The sequence below is a fragment of the Phacochoerus africanus genome, chromosome 10 (genome assembly GCF_016906955.1).
Source record: "Phacochoerus africanus isolate WHEZ1 chromosome 10, ROS_Pafr_v1, whole genome shotgun sequence".
NCBI lineage: Eukaryota > Metazoa > Chordata > Mammalia > Artiodactyla > Suidae > Phacochoerus > Phacochoerus africanus.
The window spans coordinates 58,581,387-58,605,195 of record NC_062553.1 but is presented as its reverse complement, the minus strand read 5'-3'; positions in this window follow the sequence as shown (position 1 = coordinate 58,605,195).

The window sequence follows — 23,809 nt, the reverse complement described above, 5'->3', positions numbered from 1 at the left end:
ACAGACTTCAACATTGACTAAGTAAGATACACTCCCATTTTGTTCTACCAAAAAGCTCATGGATATTTTTGGTGCATCCCTGGTGTGGTTTGGGAGACAGTGAATAGAGTGGTACCTAGTGAAAGAACCAGCATGCCCACCAGGCAGAAATGCCTTTGGAAGGCTTCTCTCCAGAGACCTCAGCCTCAGCGACAGTACCAAATAGAGGTAGCACAGGTTGCCATTGCCTGGACTTGTTCCACATGTGAGATGACCTGGGAAATCCAAGATATTTGAATGGAAATAACAGGCACCAGGAAGGAGGCTGATGTTCTACATGAGCCAATGGAGAAAATGCCCTGAGAAATGTGTCATCCCTGTTAACAGTGCCCCATAGGCTGGTAAGGCCTGTGGAAACTCCACTTACAGCAGTGGTGCTTTTCTTAATCTGTTTTGACAGAAATGTGAATTGAACATGTACACTTCCACCTCCTCTGAGAATTACACATTGTGTTCGGATATTTTGTATCCATACCTAATTTGATTTTCAAGGGGTCACACATCTGTATTTTATCAGTTTACACATAGTAAGCAGGGCTTATTTCATGTCCCTGCTTAATCTCTGCCTTCACATTTCCATGTTATGTTTCTGTCAACAGTAAAGTCTTTTTTACCTCTAAAACTATAACCTCTAAACTGCATGTTGTAAATGTTGTATTCTTTTCCAAATTGAAATCACTTTCAGGTTAGTTTTTAGTGGAATCTGTATCCTCAAGTAGACATAATAATACTGGTAATAGGCACATTTCTAAATATTTTGTTAGAGTGGCATTCTGTATTATAGGTAGTGAGTAAATATATCTAGGTGTTTAATCTATAGTTGAATGTTAAAAGATAATTTTGGTGTTCAGAAATTCCCCAAAACAACTTTCATAGCATATGAACAATTTGCTCATTGTTAATGAAATCATTTAAAAGTAAAATGTTTATTTTTTTTTCACATGGAGTTATTACTGTGAAGTAAACTTATCTTTTGAGTGTTTTGGCGAGATTGATATAAACTCATTATATTTGATTAAAAAACAGCCAAATAGGATATGAATTTCAGATGTTTTTGAAGGATGTATTAAAATGACTCCCTTTTATCAAATATATAATAACATATATAATATGATACTGAGTTATATATCACGACTAAGAGCTTTTCTATGCATAAGAAATTTTGACTTTTGATCCTACTCCTAGAAGATGTGATAGGCAGATAGTAAATGCCCCCAAAGGCTCATGGGTTAATTTCAGGACCCATGATTATGTTTCTTCAATGTTTAACTGTGGAATTTAGTTTTTGAACAGATAAGAACTTATCTCAAAAAAAAAAAAAAAACCTTACAGGTAGTTGGCATGGTCCTACAGTTCCTATCTTTAAGGAGCTCATAGTCTGCAAAAGGCACTTTGCAGCTACAATTATTGGTTGTACTTTAGGACATAGACAGTCTCCTGGATTGGTGGGGCCAATTTATCACAAGTGTCCTTTAAAATGGAAGAGGAAGGCGGAATAGACAGGGGTATAACTAGAGAAACAAAAAGGCACAGAGAAAAGGAGAATGGTGCCTTTGATGACAGTGAAAAGGGCTCAAAGAATTCTCCAAACCTCGAGAAGCTAAAAGCCACAGGACACAGATTCTCTTCTAGAGCCTCTAGAAGGGAACACAGGCCTGCCTTCACCTTGATTTTAGTTCTGTGAGACCCATGTCAGACTTCCAGCCTGCAAAACTCGAGATGACCGATTTGTGTTGTGCTAAGCCACTAAATTGGTGTTGAATTATAATGGAGGCAGCAGAAAACTAATGGTGCAGATAAAATAATTTCCATGGAAACGTTTAATTTTTAAAGGGATTAACGTATGCTACTATCATAAAGTAAATATGTAGTTAAAATATGCCCTGCCCTCACCTCCATGAATATCTACTACCTCCTAAGTTTAAGTAGATCAACAACTTCCAAGTGGTCTCAGTGTGACTTTTAATTTTTACATGATCACTGGTTGCTGCTGATATCAAAACAAACTGAATTTATCATTATCAAACTCTAAAATCTTTTAGGATAGTCTTGTGTTGTCTCCTGTTTTAACTTCTCTTTGCCAAATTTATTCCGTTTCTTGTTTTGAAAAATGTTGTTTTTCCACTGGAATAGTTGTTCTTGGCCAGAACAAAATACTCTGAAAATTGAGGTGTATCTGTTTTCATGAAGGAAATATTAGTATCGAGTGCTGTTACAGTATATATAAAATGTATTTTATTCACATATGGAGATTATGCTGGTTAGAGGTGACTCACATTAGGCATCTAATCCATTATCATATGTAAATCTACAAGTCTGAAACCTAAAGCCAAATGAACAAGTCCCAGACTCCCCTTCAACTAAGGTTCTGAATGCAAATTTGTTTCCTCCATTTGGTTACCATGTGTGTGTAAAAAGTCTAAAAGGGAAGAGTTAGGCAGAAACCACCTTGTATGGCTTTTAGCTTTTACTACTGACAATGCTCAGGTGATGTGAGGGTTGCCAACAGTACTACAGTAGGGTCCAAACTTCCGCTTCCTAGGTGTCGACACACAGGGCTACAGAACCTTGACCCAGTGTTAAATCCCTGGACCACAGAGCCAAGAGCAGATTTTCTACCCTCCTGATGTGGGGCTGTGTTGGCAAAGGCAGAGACTCTTGGGCATATTTCTGGTTGTGATTTCAGAGGTACTGCTCTCCTAGTAAGTTAGTTCTATTTGGGTCCAGGAGTTATTCCAGAAGACCCAGTTTAGAAACTGTGCCTTCAGTCTTGCCAATGGTTTGGTAAGCACATAATGTCCTCACATTTAAAAATGTGGATAGTACTTTCTGTTTTCTGCACTGAACTCTGTTAGAAAATTTCATTTAGGATATATAAAGATTCATTATCTATAAAAAAATTGCTGTGCTATTTGTGACAAAAATTTGGTATCTTCTCTATTATTAAATGGAGAGTTAATTATAAGGCAGTTACAGCACCTTAATTATCAGACATCTGCATGTATAAATTCATGACTATTTTTTTCCTTGATTTGAATACATATACTTATTTCAGGGGCAAAGATTATGCATATGCCTGTCATCATTCTAAAAAATTATTATTAAATGAAAAATAGTAATTGTTCAACATCATAGTGTCAGTCAAATAAAATTCTGTTTGTAGAAAGAGGAAAAAAAATCACAAAATTAATACAAATACATGTATTAGGGGTATATACATATTATGTAGTGATATAAATATGTATATGTAGTTCCTTTTATTCTAGTTCTGTGTATTCTTTTTCTGTGTCATGGGCTAAATAATGTAATAGATATCTCTCTAAATATCAAGAAAAAAAAACACTTTGCATGCATGTGAATACTCTGGTTCACTTTATTTATAATCAGTTCTGCCAGCTCTCCCCAACTTTAATGCCACTTTCTTCTAGAAGTTAGTCTTTTATTTTAGTGGAGATTTATGGAACCTCTTGCAAGCAATCATTAAAGCTGTGACCACCTCTCACTGCAGCCCTGTCATTTAGTTTTCTTGCATTATTAACTGGGCAAGGCACTGTATATGGTAATTATGTTCTTAATAATGGAACCTACTCTGCACACATTAAGATTTCATTCCGAGTCACTCTTTTTGAATTTTAACATGAAAGAGCTTGTGAATAGGTGTACATAGTGACTTGAATCTGCAAAATGAAGCTTTTATTACATTTCTGATATTTTTAAATCTGTAAAACTTGAATTTAAGTAATATGACTTTTTATACATCATCAGTCATGTGTATTTTATACTTTAGCTTTCAAATCAAAGAAAAAACATTCATTTCTTAAAAATGATTTTATTCTCTGAATCTACTTTCTAACATGAAGGTATTTCTAAAACCTGTCTTTTTGTTGAATTTGAATTTTTTTTTTTTACTAAATACTAGAGAAATTTCAACAAGAAATACTCTTGCAATTTTGAGATATCCTTACAATTTCTCTATGGTATCATTAGTGAAGCCCAGGAAAGATTTTTTTCATTTTGTGTGTATTGTGTTATGTGTAAAAATATCTTTGTTGAGTGAAATTTTGTATTAAAGCAAAATATAGTGATTCATTCATTTCTTTGAGCATATATTTTAATATATAATAATTCTTTAAAATGTGAGTGTTTATATGTTCAAATCTTTCCAGGAACTGTTTTATTATTTTCAATTTATTCATTAAGAAAAATTTTCTACTGTTTTTGTTTTGTTGTTGTTGTTTTTAATGACCTACACTAAATAATTTGTAGTCATATTGGTCTTGCATTGTTGAAATGAAGGCCTGTTGCTATGACTCATTTGCTTGATGATTCCTAAATTTCAGTAATTAACAAAGACAACCTTGCTTGGTGACACATAAATTTAAAGAGGGCAGTTATAAGTGCATAAAATGTACTAGCTTGGTTTCTATCAGTTATATTAATACAGTAGTTCCGTGGAATCCATGGGATATTCATGGATTGGTCCTAGTACCCTGCATTCTTCTAGGATTCAAAAATCTGCAGACACTCAAATCCTTTATATGAAATGATACAGTATATATGCCCCACCCACATCCTCCCATATACTTCAAATCATCTCTAGATTACTTATAATACTTAATACAATGTACATGTTATGTAAATACAATGTAAATGCTATGTAAATAGTTGCCCTCCCCACCCCCCTATCAAATTTTGCTTTATAAAACATTCTGGAATTTTTAAAATATTTTTAATCCACAGTTGGTTGATTTTGTGGATGTGTAACCTGGGGATTTGGAAGGCTGAATATAGACTACTTTGTTTCTCCTAAATGTGATGAAGTCCTTTCAGGATATATAACATCCATTTTATTATCTAAATAATCCACCTATAAACCACCAGATGCACTGAGCTTGCAAAATAAATTAGCGATCCACAGAAGTGGTGTAGCAACCAGAGAAAAGTAGATCAGATTGGAGGACTGAAACACAAATCCAGTGAAATAAAGTTTTGGATGACATATGTGAGCCATTAAATGATAATAAATGAAGACATTGTGTTTTAAAAGATCCAAATGAAGCAAAAAAAGAGGAAACTGAAGGAAGGAAAGAAAGAAAGGTAGAAAGAAAATAAGGAAGAGAAAGAAAGGAAGAAATAAAGAAAACTTTTGAACATTAGATTTGTTTTAATGAGTAGATGAATTAAATAGGATAGTCATATTAAGACATCAGCACCCAAGATGATTAAGTAGAAGAAATGTTTCAAAGAAGTGAACAAAAATGCAAACAGGCTACAATCATAAATGAAACAAAAGGGAAGTAGAAAATATATCCATAAGGCTTAATTTGGGAAAAAAAAATATGTATTCCCCAGTGAAAATAAAAATGGTAGAGAGACCGAAATTAAAATATAGTGGAAGAAAAGATTAGTAAGGTAATGAAAGGCATTACTGATTTCCAAGTTAAATTATTGTGAACTTCTTGATATATAAAAATTAAGAAACTTTTTGTTCTAGCTTCTATGCAAGAATAGTGAACAAGTAAGTTGTGTTATTGGATTACCCAGTAATAGCAGTGGAACCTGGAAGGCATTGAAGTGTCATTTATAAACTACAAAGACAAAAGGAACTTTATTCTTCAGTAAGAAAACATTTCAGGACAAAATGAATACACTGAAGAATATACTAGAATATCAAGGTTGTAAAATCTATATATTCTCTCTGATGAAGCTATTTGAGAGAAGACTAACTTAAAAGGAAATGTGTGAACACAGAAACATCAACATGGGACAAAAGGTGAAGGAAAAATGACAGTGGTGAGCAATACTGTTGGAATAGTTAGGGTATCACATGCTTAATGGTACTTCTAGCTTAATATCATAAACAAACCTTAGAATTGCACTGGCTTAGCACAATGAAACCTCATTCCTCTCTATGTAATGGACCATTATCAGTATTAGTCAGATGTTTTTTTTACTTAGTGATGCAGGCTCTTAACATTCTACATCACTGCCAAGCCCTAGAGCTGGGGTGTGTTGATCCCAGCGAATGAATAGAGAAAAATTATTTGGAGAATACATATATGCTTCTTAAATGTTTCATACTAGAAATTACATATTGCCCATGCTCACATACCTTTACCAAGAATTAGTTACAAGGACTCATCTAGAGGTGGCAGTTTCTGAAAAATATAGTCCATGGTTGAGAAGATACATACAAGCAACACTAGTACACTTCCTAGTCTCTGTTGTGTCCCTGTGACTTAGTCTATTGAATGGAATGTGAGTGGAAAGATGTCGCACCATTGCCATGCATGAACCAAAGAATTCACTTACATTTGATTTTCTTGCTCTTTTTTGAAACCTTGAAGCACAAGAGCTTAGAGAACTTAGAAGCCATGTTTTGAATATATTATCACCATAAGATTGAAGGAACCTGAATCCTTGTACTCATTTATATCAGTGTTTCTCTACTGGCATCAACTTTGTTCACTAGGGAATATTTGACAAGATCTGGAGATATGTTTGGTCCAGGAAGATGCTATTGGAATTTAGTTGGTGGAGACTGTCGATGCTGTTATATGTTCTGCAAGAACATTCTGCCACAACAAAGAATTATATAGGCCCAAAATGTTAATAGAACCAGAGTTGAGAAACTAACTTCCATGAAGATACAGGCCAATCAGGGACATATGTTTTCAACCTTTATGAATGAGAGATAAGCTTCTAGCATATTAAACTACTGACATTTTCGCATTTATAATTTATTGAAGCTAGCATTAAGAATACTTGATTCATATGTCTTCCTACTCAGAAAGATGCAGAATATACACTAAGGCAGTCACTAAGACCAGGGTAATTAAATTTTAATCTTATTTCACCTATATCACAAATAGTTACTGAGCACTCATGTGCACTAGATATTTTTTTCTAGGTATTGGTAGTATTATTGAAACAAACATATTCTCAATCCTAAAATAGTCTATAAGCATAAGACAGCCAATTGAAGATCCATCATACACACCATGACAATATTATATTCAGAGTTCCATGGCAACACACAAGAATACTTACACTGTTTAAAAAAAAATCATGTTGGGAAAATAGTACTGAGCATAGACTTTAATGAAAAGCTGGGGGTTTTTCAGCTGAATTCTGAACAATAGGTAAGAATTAGATAAATTAGAGCCAAAGTTATTTCATATGGAAGGAACAGTGTACCTAAAGTTCTGAGGTGAGATGAAATAGAGGTAACTGAAAGCTGTGGAAGGCTTTATGACAGACCACTGTGTAATTAGAATAAGTGAGTATATAGAAATGAGGTTAAGGAGAAGGGGAAATTAGAAAAATAATTTTTAGAAAAAATTCTATAAATCAAAACTGAGTAAAATAAGAACATGTTCTAACTTTCCTCATTTTATTTTAGTGTGCCTAAAAATTTTATATGATATGTAAGGAAAGGAAAACAAAAAATAAGAGAACAAAACAATCTTCTAAATGATGGTAACACAGCTTTATATCATCAATAACTCAAAATTATAATACCCAAAACTTTAATGAAAAACATGATTTCTTTTCCAATGTTTGGGAAAGACATGTATCAGTTAGGCATTGCTGTGTAACAAATTACCCCCACCCCAACACTTGGCAGATTGAAATAGTAAACATATATTATTGCTCGTAAGAGTACAGGTCAGCTTCATGGTTATTTCTCATAAGAGTATAGGTCAGCTTCATGGTTCTTCTGCTCTTGGTCAGACATGGGTGGGCTTTCTCATGCATCTGTGGTCAGTTGGTAGGCAACCTGAAGATGACTGGTCAAGGAACACATCAGTCAGATCTCTGGTGGATGGCTAGCTCTCTTCTGGAATAGCAGAAGAAACTGGGTCATGCTTTTGTCATCATCCAGCAGGTTAGTCCAGGCTTCTTCACAAGGAAGTGCAGTGTACCAAAGATAAAACAGAATTGTACACAACCTCTTATGGCCTATGCTCAGAAATGGAAGTGAAACTTTTAATACCTTCAATTAAAGTAAATCATTTTGTTTTGTTTTGTTTTTTGTCTTTTTCTATTTGTGACCTTTCTTTTTTTAATATTTTTTTACTTTTTTGTCTTTGTCCTTAAAAACTCTCTCTCTCTCTTTTTTTTTTTTTAATCTTTATGTCTTTTCATGGCCACACCCATGGGATATGGAGGGTCCCAGACTAGGAGTCTAATCCGAGCTACAACTGCTGGCCTACACCAGAGCTACAGCAATGCCAGATCCAAGCTGCGTCTGCAAACTATACCACAACTCACAGCAATGCCAGGTCCTTAACCCATGGAGTGAGGCCAGGGATCAAACCCACAACCACTGAGCCATGATGGGAACTCCTCTATTAAATTAAATTGAAAGGCAACTAATTACAATAGGGAAAAACAGAGATCATGTCTTGATGAGAGGTCTTGTGAAGTTACATTGCAGATTGTGGATACAGTAAAGGATAAAACAGTGGGTGAATTTTACCAAAGTAACACAGAGAAGTTACCAGTAATAAATCTTACCAGTAATTAACTCTTCTAAGTCAATGTTATCAAGGTTAGGTCCTTCCCACCCAATGTAACTTTTCATTGCTAATAGCTAATAATGCTGTATAGCCATTTTTTCTCCTGTGACCTTGCAAGGATTTTTAACCACATAAGCTTATGGGGATCATTAGAAAGTTTTTTATTTTTCCAAGAGATTTTCTTTTATTTTTGTTTTCTTTCCTTTTTTTTTTTTTTTTTTTTCCTTTTTGGGGCTGCACCTGTGGCATATGGAAGTTCACAGACTAGGGGTCAAATCTGAGCTACAGCTGCTGGCCTGCACCACAGCCACAGCAACATGGGATCTGAGCTGTCTTCCCCCTACACTTATAGCTCATGGCAATGACAGATCCCTGACCCACTGAGCAAGGCCAGGGATCAAACCCATGTCCTTATGGATACTAGTGAGATTTGTTTCCACTGTGATACAACGGGAATTCCTGAGATTTTCTTAGTGTGATATAAACACATGAATTTTAAGTTATTTATATTTTTTAATTTCCAAAACAAATATTTTGTATTTACAAAAGCTAATTCTTTGAGATAATCTTAGACTTTCCTATGGCTAGTTTATCTGTTCACTTCTTAGAGAAGATGATGTGAGCTTCTTTTAAATCACAAGCCCTGATTCAGCAGATCAGTTTTGGAGGAGAATGATGAATTCTTCTACAGCTTAGTTCACTTTTAAGGCATGGGGTGATAATAATTATTAGCAACTGATTTTTTTGAACTTTAGGAATCTATCAGGAGTGCAATTTCAAATTTACTGTCACTTTCCACAACAGAATTTTCAAGTGAAATAAACACATAGCACTTTTCTGAATTAAATATCTGTTATTCTGGACATTCTAAAACATCTCACTAGAAAATAAAGATTGTCAAGAAGATTAAAATCTGGTCTATTTCTTTGACATTTTCCGTTAAACTATGGCATATACTTGGGGTAGATTAAGAATTAGACTTGGGGACTACTTCCTATATTTAATATTAACAATACCTATTGAAGATATTGTTTCTGCTACATTTTTCACAGAAAAAAAACATGAGAAAATCAAACTCTTATTTATACAAGGAACAATTATAGTTCTTACTAACTGCTTGCATTTAGCTTATAAATATTTTATATTTTGTACCTGAGTTGCTTTCAACTTTGTCTTGGCTGTTACTAAACTTGGAACCAAATGTGTGACCCATTACTCTGAACCACATTTTTGATCTAATCTCGTTTCTGGTTTTTATGTTCCTTTTACCTCTTCTTCCATTGTGTTGCATTTATTTTATCTTGTTTGTGTACATATTTTTGCAAGCTGTCTTAAACTGTTTTTGGATCAATGAATATTATGAAAAATGCATATATAGAATAAAATAGTGCTATTTTAAAATTTAAATTTATCCTATATTGGATATGTTCAGGACAGAGTTTTCAAATGTATGATTGTTTAAAATATGAATTATTTAAAAATTTAAAACATTTATAATTGTTTAATTCTTTATTTCACTTAATCTTATATATTTAGTGTTAGTGTCCTGAAGAATTAAAAGTTTAAAGGCACTGAGATGATGAACTTTTGATAATGCTGTTTAGTATATGACTGCACATTCTTTAAAACCCTCCTTTGGGAGTAAAGATACTTTTCTGTTTTTCTGATGAAGAAAGAGGTATTGAAAGTTGTATGTCTTTCCCAAAGCCGAAACAATTGAAAATAATATACAGAAATTGAAATAAAGAGGTCATCTGGCATTATTTTTGCTTATACGCGTAGACTTCAGATGTAGATCAATTTTAGCTATTAATAAGTATTAATAAGTGTTCTTTTTCAGAAATGTCACTTATCCATATTTATACTTCAACTTTTTTCCTCTGTGATATAAATGAAATCAACTTTTACTTCATATTTTCTTCTATAATGTATTTTAACTCCTCCAAAAATTCATGTACAATTTTTCAAGCTTAACTATAAAAATTATTTTGTTTGTACATCATTTCCTTTCATAATACCTTTGAAAAAACACTAATATAAAATGATACATTTCAGTTCACTTTAAAAAAAATGACTATATAAGCACAAAACACAATGTCAAGTAAAAATGCTATATGCCAATTGGGGAAAAGCATCCATTATCTTATAATGACTTTTTCCATTTTTGTCCCTCGTCATACATAATTTGTATAAATACAGCTGTGTCTTCTTCCCTTCAGTTATGAGTTATCCTATGCTATTGCCTATTTGTTATGTAATTTTCATATTTTTAATTCTACAATATTTGATTAGGTCAAAACCTCATAAGTATCTGTTCCTCTGGCTGTATGAAGACACACTGGTGTATGACTACTATTAATGCTCTTCTAATAAAAATTTTGTGCACGTAATTGCCAGATTTTTAGTCTTGTTATTTTTAAGGTTAAATTTCAAGATAAGGGACAAAGCCAGAGTAGAACAGTAGCATCTTGCAAATAATTCATACTTCTTAACAAATTGCTTATATTTATGATGTTAATATCATTAACATAAAAACACTTCATTAAGAATGTTTATTTTAGAATAGTGTTTATTCAAAAAACATATTAGTAAATAATTTACATATTTTAGAAAGAACTTGAGAGAACTTGACAAAAGTTAGAATCACTTGCTTTTAAATATTGTCTCAAAATGTAGCTAGCAAGGATCAGCAAATTCTTATTATGAATAAAGACTAGATAATATTTCAGGCTTTGAGCACTGGACAGGCTCTGGTATAGCTACTCATCATTGTCATTGCAGCTCAAAGGTAGATGTAGATAATCAGTAAACAATGGGCAGAGTTGTTTTCCAATAAAAGTTTATACACAAACATAGGCAGTGGAGTGTATTTTACCAACTCTTAATACAGCAAATGTCCAGTAGTTAAGAGATTCATTAGTTTTTGCACATGTTTATGAGACTAAGGGGAAATTAAATTTTTACTTTTTTATAAATGGGGAGAATCATGACATAAACAAAAGTAAACATAATTTTAGTGATTATCCCTAAAATTATTTTTTCTCTTTTTTATTGTCAGATGAGATTTTAATTTATTTATTCACTCAGTCATTCATTCATCCAAAAAATATTTATTAAGTTCTCATTTTGTGTTAAGCCCTGGGCTAAACATTGGGATGTAACTGTGAATAACCCAAGGAGCTATGGTCTCAGGAGACATAAATGCAGATTAAAAATAATAAATATTTAATCCATAGCAATTCTTAATAAGTTCACAAAGGCAAAATTGTGTGAGACTGAATAACAGGGGCCCTATTTGATTTAGGAATCAGTGCAAGTTAATAAAAACATAATAATCTTAAACATTGGGCTCTCATACCATACACACTATATTTATATTTTGTAATGTGAAAATGCACACAGAAAAGGTACACAGAATAACATAGTGTGTATTATGAAATGGGACCAATATACAACCATTGTTTTAATTTATTTAACCACTAATTCATTAGAATGGCATACTTCACTGATTATCTATTTTTGTACACCTTATTACAACACACACTTTGAGAAACTATGAGAGACAAGAGATATATATACCCATATTTAAGTCCATATTTACACTATAATCTTCTTGATATTCTTTTTGTTTTTCTTGATATTCTTGATATTGCAGTTTGCCAGAACTCACTTAGGTTAATTCTTGAGTTGTGAAACTAGTAAATCTGAGCTTCCTTTAGGCTTGTGATTGAGTCTGACTCTTTTATTTTGAGTAGACCCTGTTGAGGTGTTACCCATTTTACAGTAATGAGCATTAAAACTAAGTACTTTGTATTAAATACCAATGGCAAGAAGTAGCTCATGAAAAATGTTCTATTTGAAGTTACCATCTAATTATGATATACTCATGGACAATGTATTTATTATGCAACAAAATGAAGTCAACAAAAGGTCCACAAAAGAAAAAAAATCTGCACAATTACACATTGAAATTTTTGTGGCTATAAATCAACAAATCATGCAGATTTGGTGAGAGGAGACCCTTTTATTTTTAGATGCTATTTTTTTTCTTGTAGCTACAGTTCTCTAATGTGCATTATGTGATATAATATGTACATAGAATTTCAGGAGAATTATAGTATGTTTCAGTCCTGATTTAAAATGAATCATTATGTTGCTGATTGTCCACTTACAGTAGTGTCCTGGTAATTGCTATTAATTTCCATAAATTAAACCTCAATGGATTGAAAGTAAAAATTATATGTAAAAGAATCACAACCAAAAAAAATCTCTTTAACTTCCATCATCTAGAGCTGCAGGAGGAGACTACAAAGTGAAATGAGAGGGCTCCCTTACAGTGATATAATATTTCTAAGCCTTGGCAAACTCAATTACTGTCAGTCAAATGAGGCAAATGGGTAATATAATTGTAGACTCTGTTGACACTGCCTTCTACAGCATAGGAGCCACAGCGAAATGATGGTTTCTGTCTTAAATGCTCAAATACACTTTCCCTGTCAAGAATAAATAAGACTATATTTTTTTCTGTAAGTTTCAAGCCAAGCATTGTTTGTGAGTTGTGTTTGCCTGGTTCCCTAAAAATAAAACACAGACATAAAAGTGAGTAGCTGTATGATGTGATGAAAAGGACAATAGTAACATAGTCACATGGTTTGGTTGAAGTCTGAGACTGGTCATTTAATAGTTACATGGCATTATGACAGTTTATCTGATTTCTTTTATACCTTAATCTCTTCAAGTGTAAAGAGTGAACCTAAACATATTAGATAATTTTTTTGAGATTAAATATGATGAAAATGAAATAACTGTTATTGTCATGATAATAAAATTTATAATCAATAAAATAACCACAGTTTGTATATTTAGTACGACACAAGTATATTTTAAATGTTAGCTTCATTATTATGTAACTTTTCAATGGCAAAGTATGTTTTATTTATTTTCATAACTAAATACTCTCTTACCCACATGAAAGAATTATGACTAATTCAGTAATTAGCTTTTGTTCAGTACATTACTGTGTTTCAGGCTCTGTTGTAGGCAGCAGGATACATTAGAAATTATTAGATATAATGTTGAAGCCTTAAATTTATTTTTCATAATCCCTTTTTCCAATATTTTATTGGAAAATTTTTAGAATATACAAAAAATTATGAAAAAAACAACTAGTTCTCATTTATCCTCTGCCTTGAGTAAAAATGTATTAGCATTGTTCCATAGTTGACTTAAACACACACATACACACACACACTAATATTCATAAATCTGAATCATTTTGAAAAAAGCTTAGAGATAGTATGACTATTCACTCAATATTTTCAGCATGTATCACCTAAAATTTCAACAACATACCAACACCTACGAAAGTTAACAATAATTCCTTAAAATTTCCTATTCTATCTACACCCAATTTTTCTCAGATATCTCCAAACTGATTTTTTAAGATTATAATTTTTAAAATGAGGATCAAAATTGGAAGAAATTGCCAACAAACTGGGTACAGAGGAAACACACTTCAATTCTTCAATATAATAAAGGCCATAGATGACAAAATACCACATTTGTTATTTTAAAAATCAGAGGGAAAAAGTTTTATACTCTATAAATCTGAAAACTATTTCTTGAAAGTTTCACTACTTATTTATTCTTTTGACATGTCAGAAGTGTCTCTCCCATTTTTTTCAGATTGTTCTGTGAGTACATTTTTATTCTGCATGATGAAAAGGCCCTTATCAGGGGATTACCATTTTCACATGTCATAGGACAACTAGTAGAAAACCAGATATCCCGTCATAGAACCTTGAACAAAGTGCCCATGAGGCCCTGTTTTCAGACTTTGGATAACTGGCAGGGAAAGACAACAATTCCTGAGAAAAGGGCACCTATAAGAAAAGACACAGTCTTCTGCCTAGAGCAAGGTACTCACGCATGGTGGAAATACTAAAATACCTTTATGTCAGTAACAATGACAAAAATATATCAAAATTTTAGCATACAACTGAGACAACAATTAAAGGAAATGTTTTAATTTGTGTGGTGGTTATATTAAAAATTAACAAAGGTACAAGATCAATGATCTCATTCCCTACTTAGAAACTAGAAAATATATTAAAAAATAAACCTCAAGTAAGTACAAAAAACCCAATTAAATAAAAAGCAAAAAATTGGGCTAATCAATGAAAACTAGTATAAAATTTGACAAAATTAGTAAAATTAGTAAACTCCTAATAAGAGTGATTAAAAAGAAAATAGGGAAAACATAAGCTACCAATATCAGGAATGAGACAGAGGATATATTTTTATATCCTATAGATACTGAAGAGCTTATAAGGAAATATGAGTAACTATATGCTAATACATTCCATAATATAAATTAAATTGGTAAATTTCTTGAAAAATGTAAATTGTCATAAAGAAATATAACTAGCTCGATCCTATTAAAGAAATTGACTTTGTAATAAAAAACATTTTCACACAGAAATACTCCAATATTTAGATGATACCACTAGTAAATTATATCAATCATTTAAGAAATAAAATATGGAGTTCCCTGGTGGCTCAGCTGGTTAAGGATGGCGTGTTTTCACTGCTGTGATTCTGGCTACTGCCATGGCACAGGCTCCATATCTGGCTTGGGAACTTTTGCATGCTGCAGTCTCCAGCAAAAAAAAAAAAAAAAAAAAAAGAAAGGAAAAGAAATAAAATCAAATTTTCACAAAACTCTTTCAAAATCCAGAAGAGGAAATGCTTTCTTTATCAGACAGGGATCAATCAGAGAAGGAAAAGCAGTAGCAGTGAAATTAAATAAAGGATTTGGTACAGAGATGATACCCTACACAACTGTGAGAGCTGATGAAGAAGCCCTTATAAGACTATTTCATCTGCACCTGATGGTTTTGCTAAGTTGCTGTGAATCAATAGAACCAGCAGTCTGGGGAAGCTAAACACTAACTGAAACATATCAGGGTAATCTTATCCCAGGAAGAAAAACTGGAAGAGATATTTTCACCACTTACAATACTGATGGAGTAGGTGATATGCTGGACACTCCACCATGGAGCTAGGCCTGCCCTGGAAATTGAAGAACTGAAGGTCATGACTCAGGAGTCTGAAGAACTCCAGACTCAGCTGTTAAACACCAAGACAGTGAGCCAGCAAATCGGCAGCAACATGCATGGGTTGCAACAGCATTTGATATTCTTTATCAGTCTTCAGAACATAACGACCTTGTTCCACTTTGCCAGCTCCAATCCAGAATCCTACAGGTAAGGGAATTCTGGAAAATGTAGTTAGAATTTACCAATGTTGGCACAGAACAAAGCCAGCACCCCTTGGCAACCTGGCATTCATTTGTAATCATCTGTTAAAACTATACTTACAAAAAAGGACAGTACCAAAACCATGTCTCTGTAAATTGATACAACTCTCCAAAATAACAATGAGAACGTGAAAATAGCTGCCCCCAAGTAAATATAGTTTCTTTGCCTATGTTTAGGTGATTGGTCCTCTTTTACCGAGGTTACATTCTCCTTATTCTTAGATATAAGATTTACTATTATTACTGTATTATCAAGTAAGGAAAGAGGAGATTAAAAAGTGGAAAAATAATTATTTTCTATACATACAAATATATTGCATTCCTCCGTGCTGAAAATCATAAGATATTGCTGAGCAAACATAGAAGAATCCTTTTTATCTACTTTAGTTTTTTCCACTTTGGGGTGTTCATTCCCATAGAACTGGAAGACTCTATATGAGAGCTGGATATGAGTAACTGATTTCTCAGCTTTCAGGACTGAGAAAATATTACCCTTCAGATAAACTGTTTTCAGTCATAAGTTAAAATATCTTCCTGTCAGATTTATACTTTCTCATTAAATTCTACCATTTTTTTGCATTAATTCTAAATTGTGATCATTTCTAAGCTTTCTTGTAGATGATCACTCAAAGTTGAATGTACTTTTCATGGAGTTGGAAAAATATTTGTTAATCACTAAATATTTAAATATTTACATATCTAAATACTTATATAGTATGCAAACATTTAAATATATAAATATTTAAATAAATATTTTAGTTAATCACCAAAAATCTAGAGTCATACACAAAGACTGAAACAATTTAGGTTTGCAAATATTTCCTGAAAGTGTAAATCTAAACTCTTCTTCCTAATCCAAGTCTTATTCATTTTTTTTCATATAGTGTAGGCCTAGGATCTACCACTGGATCACATCATAAATCTTCCATGACTACTTACTTGCCTTCTGATTTTAAGCAATCTTAAAGATATTGACTCATTATCCTTACTCTTTGTCAATTACTTATTCCTCATTTTCTTTCTGCCATTGTCTTAGTTCAGGCCTCACTACTTCACTCCAGTTTTACTCTGAACACCTCCGACCATTCTTACCTACTCTATTATCAAATAATTCTTTAGTCAGAGAGGTCTTTCTAGTATTGATCTTTCTAACCATACTCTTCCTAATCCTTTTTTTTCAAAATTGCTTAATGAATTTTTATTACATTTATAGATGTACAACAATCATCACAACCAAATTTTAAAGCATTTCCATCCCAAACCCTCAGTGTATCCTTCTACCCCGCAACCTGTCTCATTTGGAAACCATAAGTTTTTCAAAGTTTGTGAGTCTGTATCTGATCTGCAAAGAAGTTCATTGTGTCCTTTTTTTAGATTCCACATGTAAGTGATAGCGTATGATGTTGGTATCTCATTGTCTGACTGACTTCCCTTAGCATAATAATTTCTAGGTCCATCCACGTTGCTGCAAATGGTCGTTATTTCTTTCCTTTTGAGTAATAGCCCACTGTGTATATGTACCACATCTTCTTTATCCACTCCTCTGTTGATGGACATTTAGATTGTTTCCATGTCTTGGGTATTGTATATAGCGCTGCAGTGAGCACTGGAGTACATGTAACTTTTTGAGTCATGGTTTTCTCTGGATAGATTCCTAATCCTTCCTTGATTTCTTATTTTATTCAATGTTTTATTCATATAACCTCTATATAATTTCCATTTTTCCTGTTTATTTTTAATGTGTTTCTATTTTAGACATATTCTTTCTTTTGTCTATATTCTATTTTTTTTTTTTTTACCCCCTGCCCTTTCTTGATTTGGACAGCTCCTAATTAACACTATAGCAGGCAACCCTTCACAGACTTCCGTCTTAGTATTGCATTATCTAGAGGGTAGGCTATGGGTTCCATGAAAAGGTAACAGGGAAACAAAAGCAGAGGTTTTTAAAATAAATAAAAGCACATTTCTGTTACTTTCATTTGATGTGTTTGTGTATTAGGCATCCAAGTATTTAATTTGGAGGTAAATCATAATTGTATTGGAATTCTTATTCATTATTCAAATGTAGTATAATAATTAGGGGCATGTTGTTAGGAGTTATGTTGTTTCAGTTGAAGTCCTGACTCTGCTTCCCAAATGCTGTACATAACTGTCCTTTACATCCTCATAAATTAACCTGTGTAAATAATTGAGCATAGTGCTAAACATATACTATGTGTTCAATAAATGTTGCCTACATTGATTTATACTCACTAGATATCATCTTTTTTTTTTTTTTGGTTCCAAAGTTCTTTAATCTTGCATATATCATGGCTCTGTCTTATAAGGAATCCTCTGATAGACTCAGACAACACTCAGGAGTTATTATTTCATGTTGTATTGTAGGTTTATTTATTTGAGTGTTTCCTAGCTATGAGAATCTCTAAGGTACAATTCTTTCTCCAGTTGGTGCAGTTACATAACTTTGCAGTTTCATCAGTGTGTATAACTAGCCATTTCACTGACATGTCTATCAGGTGGGATAGGGAGAATCCTGGAATGTAGGATGGAAAAAACTTAAAGTGACAAATAGCCCCCCAAAATAGGTCCAACTTAGAAAATGAGGTCAACTTTGATATCAAAGAACCTGTTGAAAACTACCAAATTCTGAAAAGAAGTTAAGCAAGAGCTCAGGAAGGAGAGAGTTAGTTGAGGAAGGTCCTTACATGATGTGCTGAATAAGAACTTGCTGATTCAGATCTGCTTTATCAGTCTGATGTATCTAGTCCCGGGCTTACCTTGACTGCCAGACCGCTCTGTTGAGCTTTAGATACCTGGAAGTGTTAAGGAGCATACATTATATACATTAGATATTCAGTAAATTTTGAAAACTGTATTAATCACAATTATTTTTTCAGTTATTATTTTCCATATATGATCAAATAGGAAATTAATTGAAACCTTTAAAGCTGTATCTCTCTTACTGAAATTAAGTTCTTCAGCTCATCATTAAATCTCCTTCACATTTACATTTCTGCTTGTTCATATGTTATGCCATCTGCAGATATGGCAATTGATATTGAGGATTTATATCAAAATTAATAAACAACTCTGAACTTGTTAAAAAATATTGGCAGCATTTTTGAGCAGAGATTTTTTTCACAGAAAATATATATTCTTATAAAAGCTAAATGAATTGAACATTAAAAATTATTTAATGAGCTAAATATATTAAGTAACATGCTGAGAGTTTATGTAAATAATTTTATTCTAATAACCTAAATTTTAGAAAAAATAAGTATTCATAACAACTATAGTTTTAAATTAATTTTGAGTGTGCTATCTTTCGACAAGTTTGGGACACTGTATATTTCTTCCTAATTTTTTCTTAAGCTAGCAGGAAAATGGAGTATTATCATTTATATAGTTTAGTACTGGTAGTATTTAAATAGTTTCATGACTTAACCAAAATGACATAATATATCAGTAGAGGAACTGTGATTAAAATGACAGGATTTTTTTTTTTCACATACAGGGCTGTGTTTAATGTTTATCTTAAAGTTCAAATAATCTAAATCCAGTGTTCACTCACTTATCCTCAGAAGAGGTAATATTTACCCTATATTTTCAGAAAATAATTCACAGAATATTTGGTAATTAAGTGGGAATAATGATCCTGTATTTATTACCACCATCATCTCTAATGTTAAAATACTTTCACTGACTAGATGTTGCGGGCACAGCGTGTGCTGTTTAAGTCCTAGGAACATATGCTTTAAGAGAGATGTGGCCACTTCTCTCAAAATTTAAGTTAAAAGAAAAAAGTATTTATATCAAGCAAAGCAAAAATGATAATCCATATATAAGCATGCCTATGCTAAATGTAATTGAAAAAAAAATGAGCTCCCCAGGGACACACTGAGGGTCTAAGTGATATCATTGTTGAGTTTTTCTTTTTTTTTTTTCTGATATTACAAAATGAGATGTTAGGTAAGGGGAAAATACAGAAGAATTTATTTTAGGTAAGTAGAATGGTATGATAAAAGCCACAAAAGCGAGTAAAAGTTGTTCCCAGTATATACTGAGAAAAGTATGAATATTAATTTTGTCATAATAAAATTTTTGGCAGTAGAGAGGGAGATAAGATTGGAAAGGTAAATAATACAACATGAAATTAAAAAAATCAAAAAAATATTTTAGTGAGGTATTCAAAGAATTTAAGTCAAAGACTCATATAAGTGTATGTTTTAGAGAAAATGCTATAAAATATATTAGATGCTAAACTTACTCCAATTTTTTAAAGTTCATTTATTAAAAAAAAAAGATGTTGGATGAATTATATGAGGGAGAGTTGGAGTTAGTAATAAGCCATGGCAATAAGCTTATAGATGATAACAGAAGTCTATGGCAATGAGAAAAACAAAATAATCCATAGGTATGCAGAATGAAAAGTGAAGCAATATTGTATACTAGAGTAAGTGAAGTAACAAGAATCAAAATCTCATTCCACAGCTGAGTGAGTAGCAACGAGGATGTTGGCAGGGAATCTGGATTATGGGAAGAAAAGGCAAATTGGATGTAAGTGATCCAAGGTTATCCAGGTGTCCCATTAACCTGATGAGTGGCATAAATTGATCTCCATAGGGGTAAGATTTCAAGTTCTATGAATGGATGAGCTTCATGAGCAATAGTTATCAACACAAGAAGAAGGACGTATTTGACATCATTTCTTGAGTTCTACATTTATAATGAGTGACTAAGTCAACTGATTCGTGGATCATTGGCATATATGAATATTTACTTCATTCTTTACATCATAACTTTCCTTCATTCTAACCCACAAAGTTTGCTAGGTAATTTCAACAGGCTCTCCAACATCTGATTAAGATAAAACATTAGATAATTATTTATCTAATCACCATTATGTAAATAAGGACTTCACCTAGAATGATTGCAGATATTTTCTAAGCTACCCAAAGATGACTGTAGCAGGAATCATTGAATATGTCCCAATACTTCAAATATTAACAATATTAATGGTTATTAAGATCAAGCAGGATGATGCTGGAAACCTACAGCAGACAAGAATTATTACTACTGTGCTCACCCTGGACCTTATAAATGTCTTAATGAATATATTTTCGTCATGAATTCTAAATCTCTGTTTACATAATTGTAGACAATAATTTCCTGAGGGCTTGTATCAAGTATTATTGCTGGTAAATTCCCGGTCATTAACGCAATGTCTGAAAAAGAGTGGTTGATCGTGTTTTTTGTTTGGTGGGTTTTTTTGGACTTAAATAGCATATGACAGGGTGGTTATTACACAAATTAGAGTAATATTCTGGGATCTCACCTAAGCAACTGGAGATAAGGAGCACAATGTTTTGACTTCTAGTCATGCTCTTTTAAGTTCTCTAGACTAATTATCCTTGAGCCACCCCCACACACACCCATGCTCCATGCTAAATGCTTTTCTTCTTGAGTTGGAATATTATTTATCCTTTTTCTTTGCCTTTCTATGTTCTAGCATTCTTCTAGACTAGCAAGAGGAACCCTCTTGCAGAGTCTTGATTTCTTAATGCTAAAAATTGTAAATGCCGAGTATGATTTTCTTTTCTGTGGAAAGGTTTATTTGTGCTGTGTATTAGATTCCAGATATAAGTGATATCATATGGTATTTGTCTTTCTCTTTCTGACTTACTTCACTCAGTATGAGAATCTCTAGTTCCATCCATGTTGCTGCAAATGGCATTATTTTGTTCTTTTTTTGTGGCTGAGTAGTATTCCATTGTGTATATATGCCACATCTTCCTAATCCAATAATCTGTCAATGGACATTTGGGTTGTTTCTATGTCTTGGCTATTGTGAATAGTGTTGCAATGAACATGCGGGTGCATGTGTCTTTTTCAAGGAAAGTTTTGTCCGGATATATGTCCAAGAGTGGGATTTCTGGGTCATATGGTAGATCTATGTATAGTTTTCTAAGGTACCTCCATACTGTTCTTCATAATGGACTTGTGGTTGCCAAGGGGGATGGGGAGGGAGTGGGATGGATTGGGAATTTGGGATTAATAGATGCAGCCTATTGCCTTAGGAATGGATTAGCAATGAGATCCTGCTGTGTAGCACTGAAAACTTTCTATTCATTTATGATGGAGCATTATAATGTGAGAAAAAAGAATCTATACATATATGTGTAACTGGGTCACCATACCATAGAGTAGAAAATTGACAGAATGCTGTAAACCAGCTATAATGAAAAATAATAAAAAACATTATATTAAAAATAAAAAAATGTAAATGCCAAGGAAATTGACAAAGATAAAAAGAGAATCTCTCCTAGAAATAAAAACAAAAGAAAAACATCTGGAAAGTAGTTTTATACATAAAGTCTCTCCTGATAATATTCTTCTCACTCTGCTATCTCACTAAATGTAAAGAATTTTTAGAGTTCCCGTCATGGCTCAGTGGTTAATGAATCGACTAGGAACCATGAGGCTTCAGGTTCTATCCCTGACCTTGCTCAGTGGGTTAAGGATCCGGCGTTGCCGTGAGCTCTGGTATAGGTTGCAGACATGACTCGGATCCCGCATTGCTGTAGCTCTGGTATAGGCCGGCAGCTATAGCTCTGATTAGATCCATAGCCTGGAAACCTCCACATGCTACAGATGCGGCCCTAGAAAAAGACAAAAAAGTAAAATAAAAAAATAATAATAATAATAAAAAGAATTGTATATTCAGAGAGGGCTCAACCTGAGAGAATCTTGTTTAGTATTCTGGCAGGAGTGTGAACTATGCATGTGTTTTGAGCAAGAAAATACAGAAATAAATATATACATTTGTAACAAACATAGGGCACTGTTTGACTATGCTCTTTGAAGGTTAATTGCTGCATTAGGACAATAAAACCATCCAAGTCAACTATTGGCAATTGGGTTTAATCTTAAGGTATTTCAAATGATCATGATTAAAAAAAAGTGGTAGTGTTCTATTACCACTACCTATAAACACTGTCAGAGTGGATGGATAAGTTATGTTCCAGCTATATGAAGAAGCATTGTTTTCTTGCAATTAAGTAATTTGAATGATATCTCAAATTCACAATTCACTGCTTTTGAGCTATACCATAGAAGAAAAAAATACCAATATCATTAAAACACCCAGATTGGTGAAAATGAGAAATTGAATAAATTTGTGGCTATAAATTCCTACCGTATACTGAGTTATTGGACATCTGATGATATGGCCATCTCTAACAAGTGACTCAAAAATCTGTATGTTACTCAATTCTTATCATTGCCATTTTATCAACTATGTCCCAATCAAAATTAATTTAACCAATAAAGATAACATATCATCTATTACATTTCATTTAAAATAATCCAGTCAATGGAGATTTCATTATAGAATCTCTTTGGATCATCATATTTTTGATAATTTATAAAACAGTAATTCTTAGTATTTCAAAATCCTGTACAAAATTAAAAATTTTTTAAATATCTTCTGAAGCACTTTAGCACTGATATACTATTTAGGTTGCAGCAGTAGAAGTTTGCGGAAACTAGACTTTAGAAAATAACCTAATATATTTTAAATTAATGGAGGATAAATATTTTACATAAAAGGTATTGTTTTTAACTTCATACTGAGAGGATAAATGTGTTACTTAATTGCAATTTAAAAATTACAAGGAAATATATAGGTACATTGGACCATCAGTTTCTCTTTAAACTCTTGCATCGAGATATAAATTATGGGTTCCCTGTATAGTGCAGTGGGTTAAGGATCTGGCGTTGCTAAGGATCTGTCCTACGCTGTGGTGTTGGTCACCCTGCCTGGGAACTTCCATATGCTGGAAGGCAGAAAGGGGGAAAAAAAGATGCAAATTAAATTATGCTGTGGTGCACCAAAATCATGTATCTCCTAATGATCACAAAGTATAAACAG